General features: G+C 39.0%; 1 protein-coding gene across 1 annotated transcript in view; it reads left to right on the top strand.

Annotated features, from left to right (window-relative positions):
* TRAPPC9 (trafficking protein particle complex 9) overlaps positions 1-26,637 on the top strand; it is a 374,540-nt gene that overhangs the window by 272,261 nt on the left and 75,642 nt on the right. The gene's annotated exons all lie outside the window — the stretch shown is intronic.

Below are 26,637 nucleotides of genomic sequence, written 5' to 3'. Positions count from 1 at the left end.
GTAAGATCAAGAGGAGGAAAAGATTCCTTGTCCATCTTGAACTCTGTTGACACAACTACTGTAGTTTGCCCGGGGAATGTTAAAACACTAATTTGTTTGCTGAAAATGGGCAAGCAAATGAAACAGACCGCTAAATTTTTGATGTTTGTTTGCTTTTTGTTACTGCCTTGAGGTTTGATTTTTCAAGGTGTTAAGAGTTATTCCTGGTTGGAAGTTGAGTGACTTTCTTTGTTAGAGTCTGTTTTAAGCTGTAGCCTAGGAACTGGGTGCAACTGAGAGTAAAAGAGATGCTTTGCAGAAGTGGAAAGGAAGTCTTCTCAATGAAAATCTGTTGGTAGCTAAGCAGGGCTTTTTACAGAACCTTGCAAAGCTGCCCTGCTTTGAATACAATGTATGATATTTAATTTATATAAATTCAACAATAAATAATTTCTGCTTTCATTTCCTCTGTAATACCACCTTTTCTAGGTGTCATGCTTGTCTCCATTTCTCCATTTCTTTTATGGAATATGGAGGTATGATCAAAAGGAAAATGCAAGCTAGCAGGAGCAGTGTCTGAGTGAGGTTTGCTGATGGTAGATCTCCCTGAAGGAGTGGTGGATGCCCCATCACTGCAGAGCACTTGTGACTATTTAGGGAAAAACACTGAAAAACATGGACCAACCCTTTTCTGTTTCCTATTCTGGATCCTCTCAGCCTGCTTTCTACCCTGAAATGAAATATTCAGCTAAGCTTGTCTCGGACTCACAACTTTCTACTCTTGTTTCTAGTTCATGCTTCAGTCTGGAACTCTTCCTTAATCCCTCTCACTAGTCAGAATATTTTACAAGACATTTTTGGTCATTATTTAATTCAGGTAGGATATTGTATGAAACTGTGGATTCAGAAACTGGTTAAAAAGGTCCAAACAAGCCCAAACCCCAGGGAGGTTGTGGAGTCTCCTACTCTGGAGGTCTTCAAAACCCACCTGGATGCCGCCCTGTGTCACATGCTGTAGGTGTGCCTGCTTGAGCAGGAAGGTTGGACTAGATGATCTGTAGAGGTCCCTTCCAACCTTAAATATTCTGTGATTCTGTGATTCTGTGATTCTCTTCTATGCAATTAACACTTATAAAGTGGTAAATCCACATGAGATCAGAGTAAGTCCCAGGAGGAAAGTGTTTCAGTTAAATTAATTAAAGAGGATAGAAAAAGCATACCTGAGATAAGGAATTACTCTGATTTCAGAATAATTTCTGTTTTTGAGAAGCTTCCATTAAACTTGCACAGGTTAGTAGCATCCTAATGAGCTACATGTCTCTAGTATTGAGGTTCCCCCTGCAAAGGAACTCACCATGTTCTTGCTGTAGGGTCTTGCATTAGCTGAGCAAGAAGTGGATGACTTAGTAGAAATTTTCTATCCTTTATTCCTAAGAACTTTTTTTTCTTCTCTCTCAGGAGTTAGCAGTTGTCCGTGTTTTACTGTGCTTAAAATTGCTCTCCTTTAAAGGTTCATGTGGTCAACAGCCCCTGTGGCTTCTACCAATTGTAGAGAAACTGCTCATTGCAAATAAACGTCTCCTTCCAGCAACCAAAAATAGCACTGCTTTTTCTGACCATGTCTATGGATCCTGGTGAGAATTCTGAAAAGTCAGCCATTAGGCATAAAAAAGGCATAAAAATCTGTATCTTCAAGTTAGATTGTATTTCTGGGTTTTTATCTCTAATGTAGAGAAATAGTTTCTGTAATGATATGAAGTCATATGTTAGATTAAAAGAGAGAAAGTATACTGTAGGAATGAAGGGAAACCGGAAAGTTTGTATCTGAATTTTGAAATAGTACAGCTAATAAGCCCTGGTGTGGAAAAGTAAATGAGAAAATGCAGCCTGTACACATGGCAAAAGACTTATTTTCCTGCACTCTTAATAAATTAATGGTTCTCTGTCATTTATATTGCCATAAAACCCATAAATCTCACTAATTCTATTGATTACTGATTAATTAACTAATACTGATGCAAGCCCTGGGACAAAAAAGGGGAAAATTTGTCCAGAAAGCAGCTGTCTGTGCAGAAGATGAGAGAAAATAACTGAAGAAGCTGGGGAGGGTACTAGGAAATGGCAAGATACTCCAGTTCACCACAGTAGCCAGATGTTTGTGGGCATCACACCAAGGATGAGTGTTGAGGAGCAAAGCAACATAACTCTTCCAAGAAGCAGTAGGCAACATGAGCTATGGCGTGGAAAAGGATTGAAAACACTAACATCTGATGCTGATTGATGTTAGAGGGGAGTTCAACTGTCCAGAAGAGAATGAGGGAAATACAAAGGAGGACACACCATGGAAAAGTTTGCAAGCAACCAAATGTGAGGGACATTACGTTGCTATACTGTTATTGCACTTCTTATGTGATGGTGTGATGTCAGAATCCATTAAAGCCTTTTTATAGGCACAATAGCAACATCATATGGAATATTTCTGTCTTGGCCTTGGCCATATGCTAGTATTTCAAGAGTACCACATGTGTTCCATGTAATCTGCCACACTGCAACCCTAGATGTCTGTGGAAAGAATATGTTCACAGAATAAAATTCACCCAGTAGCCAATTAATATCTACTTAACTCTTGTCTCCTTACTACTACGAGCGATGCCCAGGCAGTTCTTTCAGGTAAAGATTTTCTGTCCTCAAGTTTACAGTTATTTTTGGGAACTTAGAAGGTTCCACAGCATGAAATTGTCAGCTATCCCTTCATATATATCTTAGATATGGATGTATGAAGGTATAGCTATAAGAGCTTTTAACTACTATACTTGAAGCACAGGCTGCTGAACAGGATGCAGCTAAACTCATTTACAACATGGATTTTCTTTCTAATTGTATTAAATATTTCTCTTTTTTTTTTTCATGTGGGATCAAAAGCTCTTTTAGGAAAGCTTGTTTCTTAAGTGAGAGCAAGCAGGACAAATTGCCACTGACGTGTTAACAGATCTCCTTAACTTCAAAACCAAACTATGCCTATTATGTTCCCTAATGCAAAGCATGAGGCTGGAATTGATGCAACTTCACTGACTTCCTCCAATCCTTTTCCAAAACTTCACTGCACAGCCTGAAAAAGGAAACACTTTCACTATCCAATAATGTTCTGTAACATTCTATATTTATTGTGTTAGATGCGTTAAATTAACTTGTTTGATCTGAATGGGATTTAGTGGTGTCCAGCAGACCTGGGCCAAACCTCCTGGTCTGAATTTCCTGTCTCTAGATTGACTGAAAAAAATGGATTAAAAAAAAAAAAGTCTGCCAAAACATACATTGAGGATCGTAGATAATAGAGAATCTTGGTGGTGGATTTGTTTTGCCATTGGTAATAAATGTCAAAATGCTCAAACTCTCACAAACAAGGCAACATTTGTAGCTGTTCAGCAGACAAAGCCGATTTCTTTCAGTGTTTAGGTTAAAATAAGAACGCTGATGCCATTCTGGTAGCAGATTGCAGATCTGAGGCTGGAAATATTTCCATTTCTGCCACGGCTTAGCTAATTGGTTTCCAATTGCCTCTTTCATTTCACAGCAGCTAAATGCTTCTCTTCAAATCTAGCAACAACTGCATTACTAATTCAATAAAGCAGAAATATTTTACTTGGCTTGTTGATCATCTTCAGCATTTTCCTGATAGTGGTGAACTTTGAGGTACATGTAACAGCCATGACTAGAATTAATAGATGTAGGTGACTTCTGGAAAGTATAATTTTAGTAATATTCAAATTGATTTCTACTCCACTGCTGTATTCTTGTGCCATGAAATGACACATGAAATTACTTTGAACTGCCATCAAGATAGGAGAAATATCTATCAGAAATGTCTCCAATTTAGAAGAAATTCATATTAAGGAAAGATGCAAGTTTTATAGGCTGTGAGAATACAAATAGCATGGCATCTATTTATGCCACATAAATAGATGTCCCTTTGATGATGTCTATTGATCAGCTATCCCATGCCAGTCCAAAAGAAGATTTAATAATGGTAGACCATGGAAATTTTTGTTTCTTTGGATTAAAGTTTCTGCCACAGTGTGTGTGTTTAGGCTGAGATTATCCATGTGCATCCCTTATACTATCGTGTACAGTGCTGGGGTGTACTATTGCTCTGTGTATGCACGTCAGAAAAATAGACCACTGAGTTGCTGGCTCTGTTTGCAATAATATCAGGAAAGATAAAATGCCTCAATTAAGCTCAACTTATCGTTTGGAGAAGTAAAGTTGAGTGCTAGTACCATCCTATGTGGCATTAATCAAAAAACAAGAACAGAACTAATAAGGTTTGTGATTTGAAGATTGTTAACATTTCCCTAAAGAAATTTTTACTTCTTTGTTGGGTTGATTTGTGACGTTGTCCTCTTGATTTTAATATTCCAGTTTTCACTCTTACTTGTCTACTTAGAGAATGTCTGAGAAACCCCTTTAGAGCTTGGCAGAATTAGAGCTGGTTTACTCCTCTCACAGATAATTACATTTTACAATTAGCTCGATTTTACTTTAGTTCTTCTAATTGTTTAGATGGTAGCAATAGTAAAATTGTCATGGTCTCTCATATCTCTTCTCTGAGCTGGCCCAGGTTCATTACAAAGAAGCCTTTGGGAAAACATTAAGTAGCAAAATTTCCTTGTTCAAAGGCAGCACTCATCATCTACAGAGCATTAAATTCAATCGTTTTCTAGCTCTCATATAATAGCAGTATGGAAATCCTGATAAATCTGAATATGATAATAGAAATTACATATTATATACGTCCGTTACACATTTTGGGATGAAATTTTTTTTATGTTTTCTTTTTTGTAAAGCAATCCTTTTACAATAAAAATATTAAAAGGTTTAGTAAGGCCAGGTTCCAGATATATGAACATGCTTATATGTCCTTATATCTTTATACCATCATGATAACAACAGTGCAGCTGTTATAAAGAAAGATCGCTACAGTTTTGAAAAATCAGATTAAATTCAGAAATGCTCAAATGACTAGAAAAATACATTATAAAGAAAGGCTTGGAAGCTCAATGCATTTAATATAAGAAGACGAAGTTATGAGATGTTGATCACAATCTCTGCGCATTTATTTGAGGAACCAAAAAAAGATGTAATGGAAGGGTTTTCAGCTGTGCAAAGAAAGCTCAAATAGCTAGAGAGTAAAGCTGGATGCGTACAGGCTTAAATAAGGTAGCGTTTCTGAACAGGGGAGGTAATGCAGTGTTGCAGGAGTGGTGTTGGATTTGCAGCCCACATTTCTCTATAAGTCATTCCAGTACAGATTAAACAGGGGAAGCCATGTAAGTCATCCCAGCAAGGTTCAAGAAGACCCATTAGCTCTCCAAATTGCCCTTAATGTGGGTTATAGATAATGCTGGATGTCGGATATGGATGTCATGACTTGTAGATGTGTCAGTGGGGTCCATTGCGTGTAAAACCAGTTGATTTGGTGTCAAGTCTCCGCAGGAATGTGATTGCTCTCTGTGAATTTAGATGTTTTGTTAATAGTCCTACTTCCTTCCATCCATTACATGTAATAGCCTGCCAAGGCCTGTAGACCTCATAGGACGAAGAAGAATTTTAAGTTAGTGGTGAAATGTGTGTTCTTCTTCTCCCTGTGTATTACTAAGGAATGAAATGATTGTAAACAGCATACCTAGGTAATGATTTTTCAAAGTGATGAACCTTCCTGCTCTGCTCTCGTGCACACAATTCATCCCATTGTGTAGCTTTGATGGAAAATAACCATGCCACACTTCACACTTTATTTCACAGAATCACAGAATGGTTAAGGTTGGAAGGGACCTCTAGAGACTTAGTCCAACCCCCTGCTCCAGCAGAGATATCCAGAGCACGGGGCACAGGGTGACATCCAGGCAGGTTTTGAAGACCTCCAGAGAAGGAGACTCCACGACCTCCCTGGGCAGCCTGTTCCACTGCTCTGTCACCGACCCTCACAGTGAAGAAGTTCTTCCTCACATGCAATGAAGAAGAACTATTTCAATGAATTATTTCAATGTGAACTTGATGCCAAAGGCACAGTTTTCGCAAGGGGCTTAAAAAAGCCATTGCTTACTGATGGTGAGAGTTGTGCCCACCTGAAGGCTCTTTGTAAATAAATACTTACTTTGTTCATTCAGTTTGTTTGGTATATTTTTTAAAATGATGTCTCCTATGCAGTTTTGCTGTGATGAAGGAGAAGGTGGTAGGAATCCTTGGAAAGTTTTTCATTTGTCCACCACTTGAATTAATAGAATATTCGAAGATCATTATAAGAATTCAGATTCTCAGCAGAAGACACAAATGCAGCAAATTTTATGTGTTACAGAAATGCCAACTTTCCTTAAGCTAATGGAGTCTCATAGTTGTTCCCAAATGTGTTTGTTTTTTGTTGTTTTTTTTTTTTTGTACCTTTTAAAGATTTTTTGTCATATCTTTCTTGCAAAGCAGACCAGGAGAGAGATATTAAAATAGTCAAAACAGTTTAATGCAGAATTTTCTTGAACTTATGCCGTGAAAATCAAATTGGATCAACACCTGGTCTTTATGTTACTAAGTACGCTGAAACAAATTAGTACCACAAGATAGGCCTCCTTCCCAGAAAAGCACTCTCTAAATAAAGCCAGGAATTAATTAAATACATTTAACATCGCATAGAATATATGGAATAATTATCTGATTTTAATTTGATTAATTTTATAGTTGCCAGAGGTTTTTCATTTTTAGTGGCATGGTTCCCACTGAGGTGGGCAGCCTTCAGTGCAGCATCTGGTCTCATCAGTGACCACTGCACTTAGGCCTTTCCTCACTTGCCTGGAAGGAAGTCAAGATATTTTGGTTGAGCTCATTGATTTTTTCCATATTAACTTTGAGCTGGTTGCCTAAAACTTTGCTGTTGCTCAGAATCTGTGTTAGTGACTGAAAAGAATTCAGAGATTGGGATGAATAAAATTGGATGTTAAATATTTAAAGAAGAAGTGATGGGAATTTAATTCACAATTTTCTTTTGTTGCAAGTGGACTACCAATCAAAAGCAGAAGTGTGCCTTTCGGATATAAAAAGCTCATAGATTCTTTCTGGTAGACATCTGTGTATGTGAGAGTTTTTCATATGTATAAAAGTGATGTTTGTGCTTTGAGAAACAGGACTTCTGTTTCCCATGTGAGATCTCTACTTTTCAGATGAGAAACTGTAGCAATGTCATACATATGCAAGTGTATCCATATTTGCAGGTGTCTGTGTATGTATTTAATGCTTAAAAGTATACTAGACAATGGGAATGTTGCTATTGGCCAATTCAACTTACTCAAGTACATATTTACTCCTCTGCTAGTCAGTGGTACTTGAAATACTGTTTTCCATACATTGGCTATTCTAAGAATATCTCAGATATCACTCTGTAGGAAACTCAAATGTTGGCTTTTACTAAAAATAGACTTAAAAAAATACAACCATATGTCTATCTTCAAAGCCCATGCAGGGGATAAATGGCTATCAAGGAGCATTAGAAAAGAAAAAATCTCAACTGCGCTCTGGAGATGAAAGGTTAGCAAGTGATGACCAGTTTTGAGGCTCATAGGGAGGCTGGCAATATCAGCATGTACTCACACAGAAGGGGTAGAAGTAGGTGAGGTTTTCAGTTTTTGAGTCATATTTGGAGTGGTAGCGTTAGATTACCCTATGATGACCTGGCAAAAGAGCTCTTTAAGAACCAGCACAACGGTCACTAGTAGCCTAACAACAACAGAAAGCTGAAATGGCTGAATAACGAAGATCTATGGAAATCTGGTGGAGGTCATTTTGCACTAGCCCCAAATCCTTCCTGGTACCATGGTCATAGAGTCATTCGGCGGCCAGTTCAGGAAGTCCAAGATCTAACTGGAACCTCAGGTCTTCGGGGTAATTTTCTTCTACAGAAGTACAAACTGGCCAAAGTCTGCTTGAAGTGTTTGACATGTGAGAATGGCTTTCACTTTGTAATTTGAACCGACTTTCAGCAAAGGTACAATTATATTCCCATTTAAATGTATAGACTTAGATCTGTAGGTTCTTAATTTCCATCATAATTTGCCCTGCAGTTGCGATTTGTTTAAATTTATCCACTACATTATTTTATGTACACTCAAACTGTTCTTTAGAGAGATTTTTGTTTGTTTGTTTCTGTCAGAATGATGATCAAATTTATGGCTGTGTTCTAGGTAGAAACATCAATTATTCCAATAAAAGTGAAATAAAAGGAGCTATTTACTTGTTTTCTCAGAAAAAGACTTGCTGAGACTTTCAAGTAGCTGAGATATCGGTATCACAGCAAGGCTCTGTAACACAGTGAATGCTCATGTTGCCTTCATATGTACTCCTGTGCTCTTCAGTAGAGAGAGACCATGAAAAGGCCCATGTTGATACTCTAGGGCCTAGCTTGTTACCATGCTTTTTGTAGCCAGATGCCCTAAATAATGTAATTCCTTTCAGTGAAACTTAAAATAATAGGCAACAGAGCTGAAAACAGCATTGCACTGAGAGAGCATCACTTTAGTAAGAGCATGTCTCTGGTCTGTTGTACTAAAATAGATCTGTTGCTGTTATAAAACTAGGAAGCTTCCTACTGCTTGTTTTGCAATATCAAAGAGTGTTGTGGTCTTTCTGTTGGGTTTTAATGTATCCTGCAAGAAACAATGAGGCAGGAAATGAAGTATTTTTAAAGGATGGAATAATCTCTGGTTCTGCTCGATTCTGTATGAGAAGATGGAAAGGGGGTCTTGTCCCATGTATGAGCCACATGGTTACATAAGGCTCGAAGTACGGGACAAAATCATCTCAGTGCTTTGCTCAGGTGCTGAGGAGCTGTCACACCATCTATTTATTGCGTTGGTTGGTATTGAAGTTACACAAGTAAAAGTCTTATATGTCTCTTTGAATGTTCCGTGAACTAGAAGGGTATTCAGGCATGTGATCTAGTTCTGTCCCATAAGGAGAAGGGTTATTAACACAGAATTTGTTTAGATTTTTTTTTCCATTTTCATTAAATCTTTCTGCCTTAGACCACGATTTCCCTTGGTCTATAACAGGGGAAATGATCTTCCCAATTTAATATTTTCTTTTGATTAAAATCTTTGCAAGTCATGCAGAACATCGTAACATGAAGCTGTGAAGCTCTTAGAGCATTTTTCATTTCTGGTGCTCAAAGGACTCTGTAAGGAGGCAAGCAGCATCTTATAGATAAGAAGATGGAACACAGAGAAGGAGATGCCCTTTCTAACATTTCACTCAGTTGACCAGTGTAGTGCTCTCAGTAACAGTGTATTGCTGTTTATCTGTACATAAGCTAACAATATTGGTGAACTGGATTATTTTCATACCTCAGTGTTCAGACTGTGTTGAGTTACCTTGCACGCTAGCGTATTCTTGCTTTGCAGACAGCGTGGGCTGTGACATGCTGGCTGTCCTAGTGCTGTGTCTGGCAAGAGAAAAAAAACACATTCTTCACTTTGAGCTTTTTTGTTTGTTTGTTTTTACCACTCGTGGTTGTATTAGAAAACCACATATTTCTAAAAATATCATACTATATGGAACTGTGTAGTGGACTGAGGAGATGAAAATGTCCTGGTGTTAACCATGGAGAACTCGCCAGCACCGGAGCCTGGATGGAAGGTAGAGATGCAAGGCAACCAAATCTTGGGCAGAAAGGCTGTCTTTCTAAGAAATAGATGAAGAAATGGTGCCTGAGGAGCAAGTATGTCTAGTACTGGGTTTTTCATGGTGTTTCTCTAGTCCCTGCAGTAGAAGCTGAGGTATCATACTTCTGCCCATAACTTTGAATGTATCTTGAAGCTCCTGTTGGGCAGTATTTATCGGACTTGAGCTCAGTTTCCCATATGGATCTCACAAAACACTAAGATAAAGCAGAAAATGGAATTTCTCTAGTTTCATTTTGTTCCTGGAAGCAGAAGGTGAAAACTTGGAGCAAACAGTCCAACAACACGACATAATGGGTGTCCCAACTCATTTCTACTTCATATGACTTTCTATTAGGAGGCAGTGGCATGAAGACTGTCCGACACACAAGATTATTTGCAAAAGCATTTTTAAAGGCACTTTTTTGACACTTACAAGAAGTTGCCAGTTCCTCAATTCCATACCAGATTTGATGAAAAAAAAACCCTCCATATTTGACTGCATTTACTCACACAAAGTAGAACTGTTTATTAACAGTAGCAACTTCATTGTAGCCTTATCAAAGGATATGAAAGAGCTAAAGTTTATAAGAGGTCTTCTCTTTCATTAATTCTCTCTGCAAAACTTGCTCCTCATTAATATGCTTTCTTGTTTCCTCCACTAGAAAAGTCCAGGTTCTGCACCAAAATGATGGTCCGCTTTGCACTTAGTCACCTAGGGCTTTATAGTGTTATTTAGTTTTTGGTTCTCATTTAAGAAATTACTCAAGTAGTGTTTCTGAAAGAGTGTTGAAATGTTAATTAGGACCATTAGGTCTAGGCTGAGGCCATCAAATTAATTTTGCTTCTGTTCTATGTAGATAAGAATCAGCTTCATGAATTGAAAAGGCTATTATGTTATATACAACTCATCGTGTCCTTAGAACTTCTCTATAAATGTGTTTATAGTACTTATCTGCCCCAAAGAACTATTTCAGTTGGTTCAGGAGAAGAGATTTAAAACACCAATTTTGGAGAAGAATGCAACTTCCTCTGCTTCTTTTTACTTCTCAATTTAGGGCAAAGTGCTAATTGAAGTCAAGCTGAAATAATAACATGGTCCTTACTTAAGCTAGAGGGCTTTTATAGAGGTTTCTGGATTGCTGGATATTTAAACTGAAATGAATAGGACATTCATTAGCACAGCATGAATAGGACAGCATTAATTTTAATAAAAGTGCTGTTTTATATAGAGTCTTGCATATAAACTGTATCTAAGATACTTTCTGAAGTTGAACGGTTGCAAGTGGAAGGAGAATTTGTTTTTTATGAGTCTGAAAGATGCAGGACTTTGTGTTGTTGGTGTTTTAAGGCCAGAGGAAATAATTCGATTGTAAGTGAGAAAAAGTAAAAACAAAAAAAGAAGAAAATAAGCAGCACTTTACTGAGCTCTTTCACTATAGAGACCTGTTGTCCAGCAGTACAAGATGCATGGGGACCTACTCTCTGATGTCTTTTCTGTCTTAGCAAGACATTGAGCTCTGCCTTGATTTCATCTTCAGCAAAATGAGATCAGGGATGAACATTTGGGGAAATACTGTGGTGTATGCAATACTGAATAAATTTGAACAATTTTTCAGGCGTGTTTGCCAGTAAGCTGAATTTAACCATCCAGATAATTGTAGCTGATATTAGGAGTATATTAAATCAATGTTGTTTGTTATGTTTTTCTGTAAGCAATCAAAACTAAGCTAACGTCCAGTTTGATTTAATGTCCCAAATGTCAGGCTCCCCTTGGAGATCCATTAGTGTTTGGAGGCTGCCATACACATTGCTGTTCCACAAGTGAAATCCCAACTCATTTTCCCCAGAAATATGACAAGGTAAATACCTCAGTGAAATCAATGACATATCCCCATTTGAGTCTGTGTGCGTCGCCTTTCCCACAATCTTTGATGTTAATACGGCAAATGGAAAATTTTACAGTTTTTTGCTGGGGATTCGATGCTGGGGGCTTGATTTTTTTTTTCCTAATAGCAGATGGATTTTTATTTCTTTGTTCCATTTAATTCATTGTTCTTATTAACCTGAGCCCTGAAGGGATGCAGCAGTCAGGAACGCGCCATCGCTGGTTGCTTTCATTTCCCAGTGGTAAAATAGCCAAACAGAGCTTCACTAAAAGTTGTTTTTAAGCTAAATAAATCAATCAATAAATAAATAAAGTATAGGTGATGCATTAGTAGAGAGAGAGCTATTGGACATAGTGATAGCTGGCTACAAGCTAACTGGCCAGAAATGGATAAATTCCTTTAGTTTAGTAAATGTTACCATGTTAGAAGTCTAAGAAGTCTAAGATGAAATACTGTGCTGTGTTGTGGGCTCAGCCGGCATTCAGCGGATTAATACGTTTGTCATGGGTGTTATGATTAAAAGGAATAAAGTAACATAAATCCAATAATTTATTCCAGAAGTTGGTGGGGACTTTTTCTTAAGTCGGGAGTGTTGTAGTTTGCTGGTGACCGAGGGCACAAAAGGACCTCAGCGAACTACACAGTAGTAGATTCACCACTGAAAAATTATGATCCATGTCATAATGAATATATGGCAAAAAAAAAGGCACAGTAAAAAAAGCAGGCGGCCAAATCCATGTAGATAAAAGCTCAGAATATGCCCATTAATATATCCAAAAACAGCACACATATTATCTGAACTAGAACATGAGAGCTGAACTGGCTCTAATGAAAGTAAATGGGTGTGTAAGGGAATAGGGAAAACTGGGCAAGGTGAAGCTGTTTAATCTGTGTCTGCATTGCCTCCAGTGATTTGTAGTTTGAGTTTTTGCTGACAGTGCTTGAAATCACTGCAGTCTCACTAGTGGGAAGAACTGGTAAGTTTTCCTCAAAGCTTCAAACTTTGAGTATACTGGATAATCCCTACTTTACTCATACATTTCCATGTATTCAATTTAAGATTGTGAAGGAAGCCTGCCTCCTATGTTGGTTGTAGCCTGATGCAGTTACAGGCTTTCACATATCCCAGGCATGGTTAAGACATTAATGAATCCTGACAATGTGTTGGTGAATGAAGAATAATTACCGATAAATTCCCATTCGATGAATTTGAAACGTGTGCTTTGATCCTGGGGAAATTGCTTATCTGTTAGTGAGTAAATGCCAGGCTGTGATTTTAGCTTAGGTGTGCCCCCAATCCTCTTATTTGGGACTTAGATGTTAAAGAGCTGCAAGAATTTAGTTAACTTCAAGGGGAAAAAAAAAGGAAAATAAACAAATAAACCCCAAAGCAGCAATTTGGCATGTTCATTGCTACAATATAACTGTATCCAGCATTAATCCTGTGCTTTTTCCTCTGTGTTCTCCCCTGTACTGGATACTGTCAGATCTTCCCTCAATGCTGAATTCATAGCTTTAGGTACAGGCTGGTTGCAGTCTGCAAAAGATGCAAGAAGGAATCAGGGTGAAAGTTTCCTAACAGTATTCCTGCTGCATTTCCATAATCATTTATTCTGAACTCAAGGAAATGTATATACCAGATTACAGCAGATTGGCTTGGATTTTTTTTTTTTTTATTGCTTCTTTAGCAAATGAAGGAAGATATTGCTGTCCCCCAGCAATGTTTCTACCACATTTCCCTTTTCTTATTGCAGAGAGCACATATACTCATGGCTTGAGGGAATGGGTTGTCCAAAACCTTGAAACACGCGGGAGATTCAGTTATTTAAAGTTAGTGTCTCAACTCCAAATCCAGCTCCACATTCCCTCTTCTCAAGGGCTTGCTCACCTTGGCTTGCTCACTTTGGCTTGCTCCTGGCCATGTCTAACCCACCATAGTCTGTGATCTCTCCACCACTGCTTGCGAGGCCAGAAATTCAAAAGCTGAAATGCAGGCCAGAAGGGGAATATAACACGTAAGGTTGTTGTATTTAGGCAGAAATTCTGTTACTAGGAGGTCTGCAAAGAAACCTCTAGCACGAAGAACATTAATGCACACAGTAGTCTCCAAATAGCCCTTGAATCCATGCCATCTATTGTATGTCAACATTTGCTTATGGAAATGGCCTTTTTCCCAAAGCACAGTCTACTTTGGTCAGAATTTGCCAAGTTTTTTGGAAAACTGCTCATTTTTTGCTCAGGTGAATGAGTCCAAATGATTTCAGTGCAAATCACCAGCTCCGATGTCCAGCAAAGCACCTGCATGGTTGAGGTGTGGCATTTCTCCTGCAGCTTCCCTGCTCTTTGCTCTGCTGTAGGTGCAATTTACTCCTTATTTAAACCTTTCCTGTTAGAGATTTCATCATTACAATTTAAGCATTGCAGTGGGATAGGGCAAAGATTAATTAGATTTTAATTCAGTTTCTAATTGCCATTTTCGCCAAAGCTTGAGTTACGTTTTTCTCTGTCCTCAGAGCAGCTGCACAGGCTAACATAAATATTAGCCCACTTAAAACTATGAGCTGTTTTTAATCTTAGAAAAATGCTGTTGTTAGCTTAGCAAGACATTTCGTCTCTCTACATGGCAAGATTGCCACAAACAAAGACACAAAGGCAGAGCTGTGCTGGTTAATTCCCCATGCATGATGTTGAATAATTATTCCTTAAGGTGTCTATGAACTAGCCTTTGAATAGGGAATCTCATTTTCAAAGAAATGTATGAGTTTAAAGTCATCTCATCCTGGAGATGTGTCCAAATGTTGCTCTTTCCTTATTGGCAAATGGTTGTATGGATCTGCTGGTGGTTGCATGGGAAACTTGTACTTGAAAGGGAAGGGTATTAGAGGATGTGGAATCACAGTCATCCTCACTGACTTGAGGATAGACTGAGTGAGCTGGGCCTGAGGACCTGAGGAGAGAATGTAGGGAGCATGGGGCCAAACTCTTCTCGGTAGTGGACAAGGGGCAATGGGGCAATGGGTATAAGTAGAAACACAGGCAGTTCCATCTGCATGTGAGGAGGAACTTCTTCACTGTGAGGGGACAGAGCCCTGGAACAGGCTGCCCAGGGAGGTTGTGGAGTCTCCTTCTCTGGAGGTCTTCAAAACCCGCCTGGATGCCACCCTGTACCCCGTGCTCTGGGTGTCCCTGCTGGAGCAGGGGGGTTGGACTAGATGGTCTCTAGAGATCCCTTCCAACCTCAACCATTCTGTGATTCTGTGATTCTGTGACTGAGACACCCTTCGCGACTCGGTATGGTGGGGAATTAAAGGTGAACGGTTACAATAAAGTATCACGTATAAAATACAAAGATCTGCTCTATGGACTAATCTTGTCACCTGTAGATTTTTAACATCTGTCCCTGGTGGGGCTTCTTCCTTAGTGTTTTTACCAATTTTGTTCCTGTAGGCAAAACAGTTCCGTTTTATGCTGCTTTTTCCCAGCAATAGTAGTTAGGCCTGGTTAGAAACAAACACATCGATAGCAAAACAAACAAACAAACAAACAAACAAACAAAACCCTGCAGGTCTTAACAGAGCAGAACTTTGCTTCTAAATTTGTTAGATAATTAAAACATTAAAATGAGAAATCTGTTAAGAGTATGAAAAAGTCTTTTGCATTTGCATGATCTCTAAGTTTTGTGACTGCAGATGTCTTCACAGATATCTTTGTTTAAGGAAGTTATGTTCTTTCCCAACCAGAGCACCGGGAGGAGTATATACGGGTGGCTCTGCTTTTTTGTTTTTCAGGATGTTCTGGCGCAACTTTGGGGACCAGATGATGAGGAGTGGGAACAGATAAAGCCCAAGAGCTGGGGAGCAGCAGGGGCTGCCAGGGACCACCCAGAAGAGCCACATGTGCTCCGAGCCATGCTCTAAGAAGAAATATTCTGCAAAAAGACACGAACAAAGCAGTGATAGCTTTTATATATTCATACATATTCAAGTCAGCTCTGAGCTTAGCAGCTTAGAGCAGAACAAAGAAATGAAGAACAATACAGAACAGCATGCTTAAGAGATAGCTGCAGGAATACCATTGTCTACTACCTTTCTCTGCTCTTGGGATCTTTTTTTTTTTTTTTTTCTTTTTTTTTTGCAATTTGATTTCTCCCCTTTCACCACCTTCCTTTTTTTGGAAAGAGCAGCATCTCTCAGTGTTCCTGCCGCCAAGGCAATGTTGTGCTCCTGTCTACGCACCTACGTTTTCCCAAGCACGTCATCTGTAGCGGAACATCAAAAATCAGAGCAGTAAACTGCTCCAAACACGCTTGCAGCATCTTCACATGTGTCATTTTAATGGATTCACTGCATTATTTAGCTGTTGGTAGCAAACTTAGAAATGCGTTTATTACTAGCACGTTAAGAGCTGTTTATGAATGTGTCAGTCAGGTGGATTTTCTGGTTTGTAAAATACCACCTGAGCGTTGACCCTGCATATGAAGATTCCCACTCAGTGACAATGATGAAGATTTCTAATTTTGCTGAGAATTTAAATATATGGAGTGTTTTTTGTAAGGATGAGTGTAGTTCCTGGATTTTTTCAGGTTTGTATGTGCCATTTTGGATCCTGGCAGCTTAAGTGGTTTTATGGCCATTTTGTGCTGCCCCTATGCTATCTAAAGCTTTTAGAAAGCACAGGAGTCTTGTTCATAATAGTCTGAAACACTTCATCTCCTACTATGTCCTTCTTTTACACAAAAACTTTTCTATTTCTGATTGAAGAAATAATGAGGGAATTTACATTTGCTGTATTTATTTGAAATATGCAGATCATAGAATCATAGAATCACTAAGGTTGAAAGGGACCATTAGAGATCACCTGGTCCAACCTCCCTGCACACGCAGGGTCACATAGAACGTGTGGCACAGGATTGCCTCCAAGAGGGTTTTGAAGATCTCCAGAGAAGGAGACTCCACAACCTTTCTTGGCAACCTATTCCAGGGCTCTGTCATCCTCACTGTCAAATTCTTCCTTAAGTTCCTGTGGAATTTGTGATGCTTCAGTTTGTGGCCATTTCCTGTAGTCCTATCAGTAGCCACTACTGAAAAGAGACCAGCCCCATCCTCCTCACTACCTCTCAAGGTATTTATATACCTTAATAATCGAACCCAAGAGGTATGAAGATATCTCAGTGAACCTTCTAAGTAAAGTTCCCATGGTAATATATAACATTCTGGATGCCTCTCCAAAAAATTTTATTTCAAACTGCCAAAGTTTCAATAAGGTAGTTTAAATTTCCTATGAACAAGCCAAGAGGTCTCTCTTTCTGAGAGAAAGCACAGAAGACATCCAGAAAGAACTGTGCCTGCTTATTTGACTCTTTGTGCTTTCAAGGTTCACACTGATGTATTTTCTTATACAAATCTTTCCATTGCTTTGGTTTCATGCTGCTTTCAGTTAATGGAATGTCAAGAGTTTGCTATATGAAAGAGTATCTTCTCCAAAATCCATACAATCCGTATGGCTTGCTGGATGCCTTGAACCTTCCATGCACTCATGAAATACTCTTTCTTGAACATTGTCAGAAAGATTTCTACTAGTATTTGGGTGACAAATTAGAAAGGCACTTTAACTGCAATCCTGAATTTGCTGAAGTGCTTAACTTCAAAATTTATCTGTTTTCATACTGCTTTATTTTAAACTTCAAGGTGGTTTCAGTGCTCCATGTTCAGTAGCTAGGGTGAATGGAAATACTTACCATTATATAGGTGGTTGGCTACAGTGTTTTATTGCATCTCGGAAACAGAAACAATACTCCTTTTCATTTGTGTGGAGACTTTTGCCTGAGGATATTAATGCAGTTCCATAACATTAATAAAGAACACTATTAAATCTAGTATGTCAGTTGAGTGGACAGAGTTACACGGCAGTGGAGAGAGCATACCTGAGTGGGGAGCAGAACTGATCTCTTGAGTATAGACCTCAAGGTACGTCTGTAGGTCACAGCTTGTCCATGGCAAACTGCTTCCAGATCATTGGGATCAAAGACCAAGTAACGTGAGTCAAGACTGTCCTAATTCTCCACATTTTAAGCGGCACCTGACCATGGAATGTTGATTATATCAGAGGACTTGTGGGTGAAATAAGACAAGCATGGCATTTTTGAAGTTTCCTTTTCTTGCTGGGTTTGAAGCTGTGAGAAAGCTGTAGGGTCAGGGATCAGTTTTTGCTCTGCCATACTTCGAGCAATATGTTCACCACAGGAGAGCAAGGGCTTTCTTAGGATGCATTAGGAGCCACAACATAGGTTTATTTTTGGTAATCATGAAATCAAGATTAACATCCTCAGCTGACGCTAGACTTGGTGTGTTGTGTGTATTCCCTTGTAGAAATACATTTCCCATTGTGAAATACCTTTTCCTCATTTCTTCTCCTTATGTCCTCTCCTCTCCTCTCCTCTCCTCTCCTCTCCTCTCCTCTCCTCTCCTCTCCTCTCCTCCTTACTTCTTTTCCCAGTTGTCTTGCTCTCTTATTTCCCCCTGGAGATATCCTGGTCAATTCTGTAGACATGGATACAGAGAGAAGGAAGGCAGAACATGATCGGGAGTTGGAGAAAAAGTAGGTTCTAGTTTAACTGAGCTCCATTCTGCACATCCTTCAAAAGCATGATAGCATGCTCTTTCTTAAGGCCAGGTCTTTCTCACTTGCTCTCCTTTCTGGAAACTTTGCACAAACTAAACCACCCTACAAAAGTCTGGCCCTTTGCAAGCAGACTTTATAAATAGATGCATTTCGGTGGCAGTTGATTTTTTTTTTCTCTTTTAATCCAAATAGAAAAATTACGGTGTGATGAATTCTACATGCTTGCTCAAGGAATCAATACCCTCTTTGATTTTCACGGTATGGATTCAATTTATATGTGCTGAGGGAAGCAGGAATGCACTATTCTAAAGGAAACAAAATGGTTCCCTAAGTTGTTTATATAGTGGTTTATTTGCAGATGAAGAATATCATGTGCAAGTGTAATAGATCTGCCCGTTGCAAATCATTTCTATGTATATGAAAAGAGATCAAAGATATATCCTTCCAAAAATAGTCCGCTTCATGTAATCATTATAAAGTACTACCAAAGGCAAAGATAAATAGAGGCTCATCATGGTGATAATGTGTTTAAAAAGTTGAATTCAAGCCTAATAAGGAAATTATTTTGTTGTTATTGCTGTTCATATATTTTAATTTTTTAGAAGCATAGTACCAAGTACATGAGAGGTGCTTTATAGATATGAATATTAGAAAGCTAGTGTCTTTTTCCCTTTTCTTTCTTAAAGTTTTTCACCGGTATAATTTAGTGCAAAAAAATTTATCTGGCATATCTGATGTCAGTTCAAAGTAGGAAGGAAATGAGAGCAATATAACAGAGGTTTGAATATTTGAATCAAGGGAAGAGATTGAACAGCAAAAACTAATTTAAATCATGAAGCATCATTTCATCATTGCTCTTGCTGGGCAAGTGAGGTAAAGGCTCTCAGCCTGAGTTTTATGAACGGCTTTATATAGCACTTGTATGTTTTCAGTAGAGATGGAGAGATCAGAGTCAGGATCATGAAAGCTTTAATGCAGAAACTTTAATTAGGACATGTACAGGCAGCAATTTACTGTTGTTTATAAATGTTTCCTGGAGTAGGGCTGAGAGAAAAAATCAGTGGTGATTTTAATCCCTCCTGTTGCCAGTACTGCCATGTTCAGCAGGTGAACTGAATAGCTGAGGGGACTTCTGCTGGCTCCTGGAAGACCTCCTCAAACAAAGCTGTTGCTCAGCTCTTTTTTTTTTTTTTAATTTTTTAAGTCATCATCTAATTATTATTTGGCCATGCAGTGCTTTCTGCAGTAGTTTTCATCCTAAATCAGGTCCTGCAGCTCTTGAAAGATTAATGTTGACCATGCTCTGAAATTGTGCTAAACCTCTCCAGCGCTGAGCTATGTCAAAGTGTAAGACATGAGTGTTTTCATGTGAAACCCTACATGCCATACAGGAAAAACTAGCATGCCTGGACCATGCTAATGCAAATATGCTGGAAGTGGCCAAAACACCCTCCTACCTCGATCAGTTGTGAGTCTTTGCCCGAGTCGGTCTGTCCCTACACCAGGGGCTCCCCATTTGGTGCTTTCAAGACATTTCCCTCCTCTTGAATACCTATATTTGAGTTCATTCCCTTTCTCCCATGTAAATACTTGCTGTAATTCTGCACACTCTGAACTTGGGTGTTCATCTTCACAGTATTACTCTCACCCACTCTGAAGGCATATGTGAAACCATTTCATTAAAAATAAATCTAGGGCCAGCATTCACCTGACAGCTGCAGTTAGTTACCTGCTGCCATTACCACTTCTTATCAGCATTTTGGCCAGTTTTGGTTTATAAATAAAAAATGGTATTAATTTTTCATTTTGTGTCTAGTAACCTACAGTGGGAAGTGCTTTCCTGGAAGTCAGATGCCTCCTGATTTGGATAACTTGATCAAAAACTACTTTCCTCAGAAAACTAAATATCACAGGAGAGAGGATGTTTTGAAAGCAGTGCATGGTGCGCACACACACACACACACACACACACACAAAAAAACCTCATGTAGAAATTAATAAACAAGGCTGAAGAGAAGTTGCATGTTAATTTTCACACACATTTTATGACAGCAGTAGACTTTAATGCAGAAACCACTTCATAGCTCGAGAAAATAGATAATTCTGTTATCTCTAAACAACAATGGAAACTATGCATCAAGCTGTTTATGTAGCCATCCTACTTTTAAGATTTAGCGTGGCTTCATTTTAATTTTAGTTTCTACTGAGTCTTCCTGATTTATCACTTTGGAGTCTCTAAGTTTATTGTAGTGCCGAAGTGTGTACACTATCCTCTCCATAAAGAAACAAGCCCTATTACAGGGTTGTCTGTTTGTACAAAACTCAAAAGTAATATTTAGGCAATAAACTTGTATAAAAATCATTTGTTGTCTCCTCTAGCTTGTCTTCTCATTAGCAGACCTGCTTGCTTGTGGATGAAGATAGGACAGGAATGCAGCAGCTCTTCACCAGCTCATACCCCTGGGCCATCCCAACATGCTTTTCCAGAATCAGGTTTCCCAGAAGTTTAAGCATAGATGAATGAGAGATATTCCAGAGAAGGCATCTCTGGAAATAGCTGTCAACTAGCAGAATTTCTTCATAGCCCTCCCACAGTCTCACCTGCCCCTGAAAGGATGGAAATGCATCTCTCTTTCATATCTTCTTCATCCATATCATTAGAAGTCTCTTGCTTTGATGGGGGAAGATTATTTCAGGTCTTGCTGAGCCATTGGCCTCACTCATACTTTGGAAAATTGAATTTTAAAAATATTTAAATTAAGTTGTTGTCTTCTGATTTTATTGCATCTAAACGACAAGTCAGCTAATTGCTTTCAAATTTGGGTGTTTTCATGTGTGTAAAATTTGCATTTGGAATGGACCGTTTTCTTTTGAAATCCGACACAATTATTAAATGGCTACAGGGAAGGCAAAGGCAATTGTATAATGATATCTCTGGTTGGACTTGTTTTAATTGTTTTATGATTATCCAACAAATGACTCGTGTTTGTTTTCAAATGGCCTGTACTGTCCTAAGATGAAGTTAACTTGAATGGCAAGAGTGAGATTGCAGGGAATGCAACACCCACTAAAAATTCCAGAGAAAAGGAAATTCAGAACAAATTACTACCTCTCCTCCCCTCCCACATGCACACACAATTTCTGCTGAAAATTTCTCTGAGTCAGGATCTTCCGTTAGTTTATGGGTAATTTGATTTTAGTTGCAAGTTTGCTCTTCAACCCCTAGAGAAGAGGTCAAGCTGAGAGAAACTGTCATACGCCAGGTGGGACCCCATAGGTGCAAGAGCAATGCATAGATGAGTTTTGAGTGTGATGGGGTTATGTTGTCACATACTTGTTAGCCTGAGGAAGGAGGTTGGGAGTGTCAGTGATAGTGAGTTTATAGAGCATAGAAGTGGATTTGTGATTGGAAGTGTTTAGGAACCTTTGCTATACGCTGTTGTGACTACGCATCTTTGTCTCTAGATATGTATTTGCAAGGGCTAAAATTAAAAGATAAATTAATTCTCTTAGCAACATTTCCTGTTTTGCAAGCTGCAATGTCTGTTGATGATTGCAAAGTTTGTTTCTGATTAACACTTAACCTTGGTCTTCACCTTTTCTATCATCTTCCTTTCCAAATGTCCCAGAGAACGCTGCGATGTGCTGCCACTGTGACTGGATCTCCTTAACAACCTTCTCCCTCTTGGGAAAGGCCAGGAAAAGACTTTAATCCTTTGTGTTTTGACTTATTTTTGTACTTGCTTAAGTCTATTGCATGGCTTCTGGAGGAGGGAGAAAGGTGGGAAGAGCTTGACGTCTCAACATGAAGGCTTGAGAGCTGTTATGAACTGCTGATTTTTCAAGAGGAGAAGTTGTATTTGAATCAAACTAAGAAAGCTTTTTTTTTTTTAACTTCTACCCAGAGCAAAAAAGGAGAAAAAGATAAGTTCCAGTTTGCATGTTCCTCAAAAGATCAAAGTGTTGTGGAGGTGAACGCAGGACTGTCCCTAGATAGAAAAATATTCAGTGGAAGGTAGAATTAAACATGAATTTCCTCGACTGGAGCTAGCATCTCATCCCTTGGTGTTTGCTTGCCTGGAGATACTAAGTGAGGTGTGCAGTGTGAAGCAAGGAGAACGTGAGAGGGATTTGTTCCAGAGCCCCTAGTTAAGTGACCATCAGTCTCATGGTGAGTGGGTGACTGTGATTGAAATCTCAGCTGTGCGTGGACAAAGAGTGGAGGTGAAGGTCAATAATTAAATTTGGAGTTCTACTGATTTTTAATAACTGAACTTCTGAGACTCAGAAGCAACATCCAAAAAAAAAAAAAAAAAAAAAAAAAAAAAAAAGTCTTATTCCAGCCCCTCTGTGGAGAACTTTAGTGCTTCCCTTAGTGTTTATTTTTGGTGTACTCTTGAGATCTTAGCAATGGGATTTCTACCACTTCCTCAGCTGGTGTTCCAGCTCTGTTATTTGCTAGATATGCTTCCCAGGGTTTGAAACAGTGTTCTTAACTTTCTTCCTCCTGCATGTCTTTAGTTGAAGTTATAGCTAAAAGTTTCAAAGGCAATTATAGTGATTCTGAAGAAGCAAAAAGGGAGAGCCTTTTTATTTTTTTTTTAAGCATCTAGGCTCTATGAAAGAGCAGGGTGAGCAAAATATCTGTATATCACTGGAAATAATGGAGAATGCCCATGTTGATGATGGATCAAGTATCTGCACTTGTGCCCAATTGATGCCTGCTCAATTTAGAGTTCCTAAAGCAGTGAAATATTTCTGTTTCTTATGCAGTTTGTGTAATCTTTGCACCAAGCCTTGTTTGGTGACGTCCTTTCAGTTACAGCATGGATCTCTCCTGGTCCTCCCTTGAGAAAAATGCAATCCCACTGGGGAAACCTGTAGGAACATGTGGTTCTTCCTGACCATGTGCTGCCTTCTAGCTACCGAGATGAACTGAGCTATAAACTGTGGTTACAAAGCTGTGTTGTAAAGCACTTTATAATCCACCAGCACAGTGTACTCTTCTGCAAAGCAGTTTTATAGCACTCTTCAAGCCTGGCCAGAGAAAGCACATTACCACCTTGCAGGCAAGAACCGTGTTTTGAAACATGCCACTCAAGACGATTCTGAGCTCTGCTGTAATGAGAGCCCTCTGGAAAGATGCTTGGCATATTTTAAGAACGAGACAAGCCCCGTTCATAGTCTGAGGAGGTGATATTTGATGAAATTGCATCTGTATTTCCCTCTTGTTATTTATATCCATTTACATTGCCTTTGACAGCTGATATAATCTCTGTGCTATCTCTGGTACGTATAGGCTCCCTCAGGCTTCTCGTGAAAATGAGGCATTTAACATTTCCTTGGAAAATTAGATTTTACCTAAGTACCTCCACATTGATTACAAAAGGTGTTGTAGCAGTCTCTGCATTTCGAGTTGCATGAATGTTCCTGTTCTAAGTCCCTAGCTGCTGCATTAAACTTCCTGAATTTTCCCTCCAAGAATTTTTTTTCCCATCTGAGTTACCTGAAAGATTTATTTATATATGTATATGTACATATTTAAGTTTGAGTAGAAATTGTCCATCTGCTGCTAAATAGAATGGGAGACTGAAATATCTTTTTTATTATTATTATTAAATAAGAAAAAGCAAATAAATCCTGCAGCTCAAGTTATATCTGTAATTGCGTGGTGCACCTACTGCTTGGATACTGTTAAAGTCTTTATAGGGTAATTCAGCCTGTAAAGGGTTAAGCTGAATTTGAGTCTGGTCTTACGTTAAATTCTTAATATAAGAACTTTTTCCCTAAAGAAAGCTTGTGAGTGTCTATCTTGTGGGTATAAGTTTCCTTATCCTGACAACTTTTTAACATGTGGCCCCATCTGAAGGAGTACGGTTTTGGGGTTAAATATTCAGAGATTTAGTGACTGGTAAATGCAAAATAATGGGTGGCACTATGAGCTTTCTACCCCACAACACAGTCAGCAAGGCTGTAATGTGTAGAAAGCAACCTGTTACTCCTCTCTGAGCAAAGGTTTATCAGGTTCTCCTGACCTGCTCTGCACTTTTTCCGATGCAGAGGTCAGGAAAATACATTGTGTGACATAAAAATTTGTGCTCCAGCATTTTCCTTTCCACTGGGAAGTTATTACTATGTGTAATGTTTCTGCATGATGGATGCCCATGCATTAGAAGACACCAAGAGGAAAGAATTCTTCCCCATGGCTAAAACCAGCATTTTTTATTACTTTCTTGTTCAACTCTGGGCTGCCTTTGGCCACGTGACTTTCTGATGATGTTGAATTCTTTGTGAAATTAGGTAATGAAAGCTTTCTGGTATGAACTGTTGAGCTGAGGCTGTTCAGCCTGTATTAAACTGCCACCTTTGGGGACCATGGAGAAGAAAGTTCCTCTTGATCTAAGACTTCTTGTTAAACAACATGACATCAAGTACAACAATATTGTTACAGAAGAGGAAGAGGAGCGGGACAAGCACTTAGCTCAGAGCAGCAGCTGAGATTTCTAGTAGCAAACAGTTAAGGAACAGCTCTGCATCAGGTTTTCATCACTGGAGGGTGCTCAAAAGTGACAAAATCCTTGGAAGGATTCTCATGGATTTGCATTGCTTCGGTCTGCAGAGCAGGGACCAGCAAGGAGATTTCCACAGAAGGAAGAAAAAGTGTGCTTGACTAACCGAGATGTCTGGCGATTGCTACTAAAAAGCTGCATTCATCCCAATATGCCATTCCTCATGTCTCTCAAAATGCTAGCGAATGAATTGCTACTTCACTTTTTCTGAATCACTAATAGCTCATGAAGTCAGAAAGAGGGATGTATTCTGAGTTTTGGCAGGTGTGGATGGGAAAAGAAATTGTTTGCCAAATTTGTATTATCTGCCATAGTTCAGCATTTCAAATTATTCCTATTTAACCCTTGCAAAGAAATTCAACTTTTAAAAATTAATAAAGGCAGTAATGATAAATACAGGCATGGAAGTGAAAGGAGGAGAGATTAGTTTGAAGGCGGTCTTGGCAATCGTACAAGAACATCCATAAGCAGGAATTGAAAACTTGTGCTTAGACAGGTATATTTTAAAACATTTTAATTAGAATATAGAGCTCAAACACCCCAAATTTGGTTTTAGTTTTTAATGTTTGCATTTCTGAAGTTTACTGAGCAGACTTAAGCAAAACCTTTGCTTTTCAAAAGCAATTTATATGTCATTGGCAGCATATGTTGAATACTTCCATGCATCTACAGAGAGAGGAGTGCCTACAATGATGCTTGTTGCTAGTGTTGTTCTGCCAGCCTTATTCACTACAGTCACAATGTGTTTAAGGCTCTTAACCATTAAGACAAATCAACTCCTTCCAGTTTCATATATTTACTATTTTAAGAACTAGTGGGTGGGAGAGGGGGGAGTATTGGAAGTGTATATGTTTATATATAGTGGAGGCAGAGTATACCAGTTATGGCAGAATTCAGTAGATTTATGTGCCCTAATTAGTTGAAAAGAAGTAAATATCTAGCTAATTTATCAAAAATCTTTACTAGTACTCCCCATATTTAAAATAGAGTCGGATTGCAAATTCCTGTAAGAGATGTATCATCAGTGTGAGAGGATTGAGAGAAAAAATACTGGAAACAGTGAGTCAAAATGGAGGTAGGTGCTCATTAAATGTATGTCATGCACTGCCTATTAAATAAAGAAAAGATTAAATGAGGTGGAATAAAGGGATTGATACTGAAGAGCACAATTACAGCTCTGGACACCTTGGCCAACTGTTGGGAGTAGGCAGGCAATGATGGCCTAATTTGGTGGATTTTGAGGACTGGGCTGGGAAATGGAGATCTACAGTGACACCCTGCAGTGATGGGGAAGAGCCCCCCAGATGCTTCTCCACTTGATGCTTTGGACCACACAGAAAATACAGAGAGCTCTCCAAAATGTATCTGCTACCTTTCACTTGGAGCAAGCAGGGCTACAAAGGATGCGGCTGAGTGCAATAAAGATCCCTTTGATCAGTGCTTGCTCTTCTGTAGTCTGTCAGGTCTGTAGCAGGCATGGAACGACAAATCCAATCTCATATTTCAGAGCGAGTCAGAGGCAAAGAGTAGCATACTGAATTTCACATGGCTGCCTGACAGAGAAGAGGCTTTGAAGTATCTGCTTGATTTGAAATAGGTTGGCTTGTTCTCACCCAGTGCAATTTTGTTCTCTTCCCTTCCTTCGTGCAAACAGATGCTAAATAATGATAATCTTGTCCTCCCCATTGATCTTCCATGCTAGCGGCAACAGCTGGGCACGAAATGTGCCTGTCGGACCATTTGCCATGGCCCAGGTTTGTGAGGACTCATCAGACCCTTAGTGATCTGGGTCCAGCCTTCACTTCCCTTCGTTTTACTTTCAAACAGGGACAATCCAGCAAAAATTAGATGCTTGGTCTCAAATCAAAACATTACCTACTA

Source organism: Nothoprocta perdicaria, unplaced genomic scaffold (genome assembly GCF_003342845.1).
Source record: "Nothoprocta perdicaria isolate Ctin4 unplaced genomic scaffold, notPer1 scaffold_48, whole genome shotgun sequence".
Taxonomy (NCBI): Eukaryota; Metazoa; Chordata; class Aves; order Tinamiformes; family Tinamidae; genus Nothoprocta; species Nothoprocta perdicaria.
The sequence above is the reverse complement of the archived record's forward strand: the minus strand, read 5'-3'. Positions and strand labels throughout refer to the sequence as shown.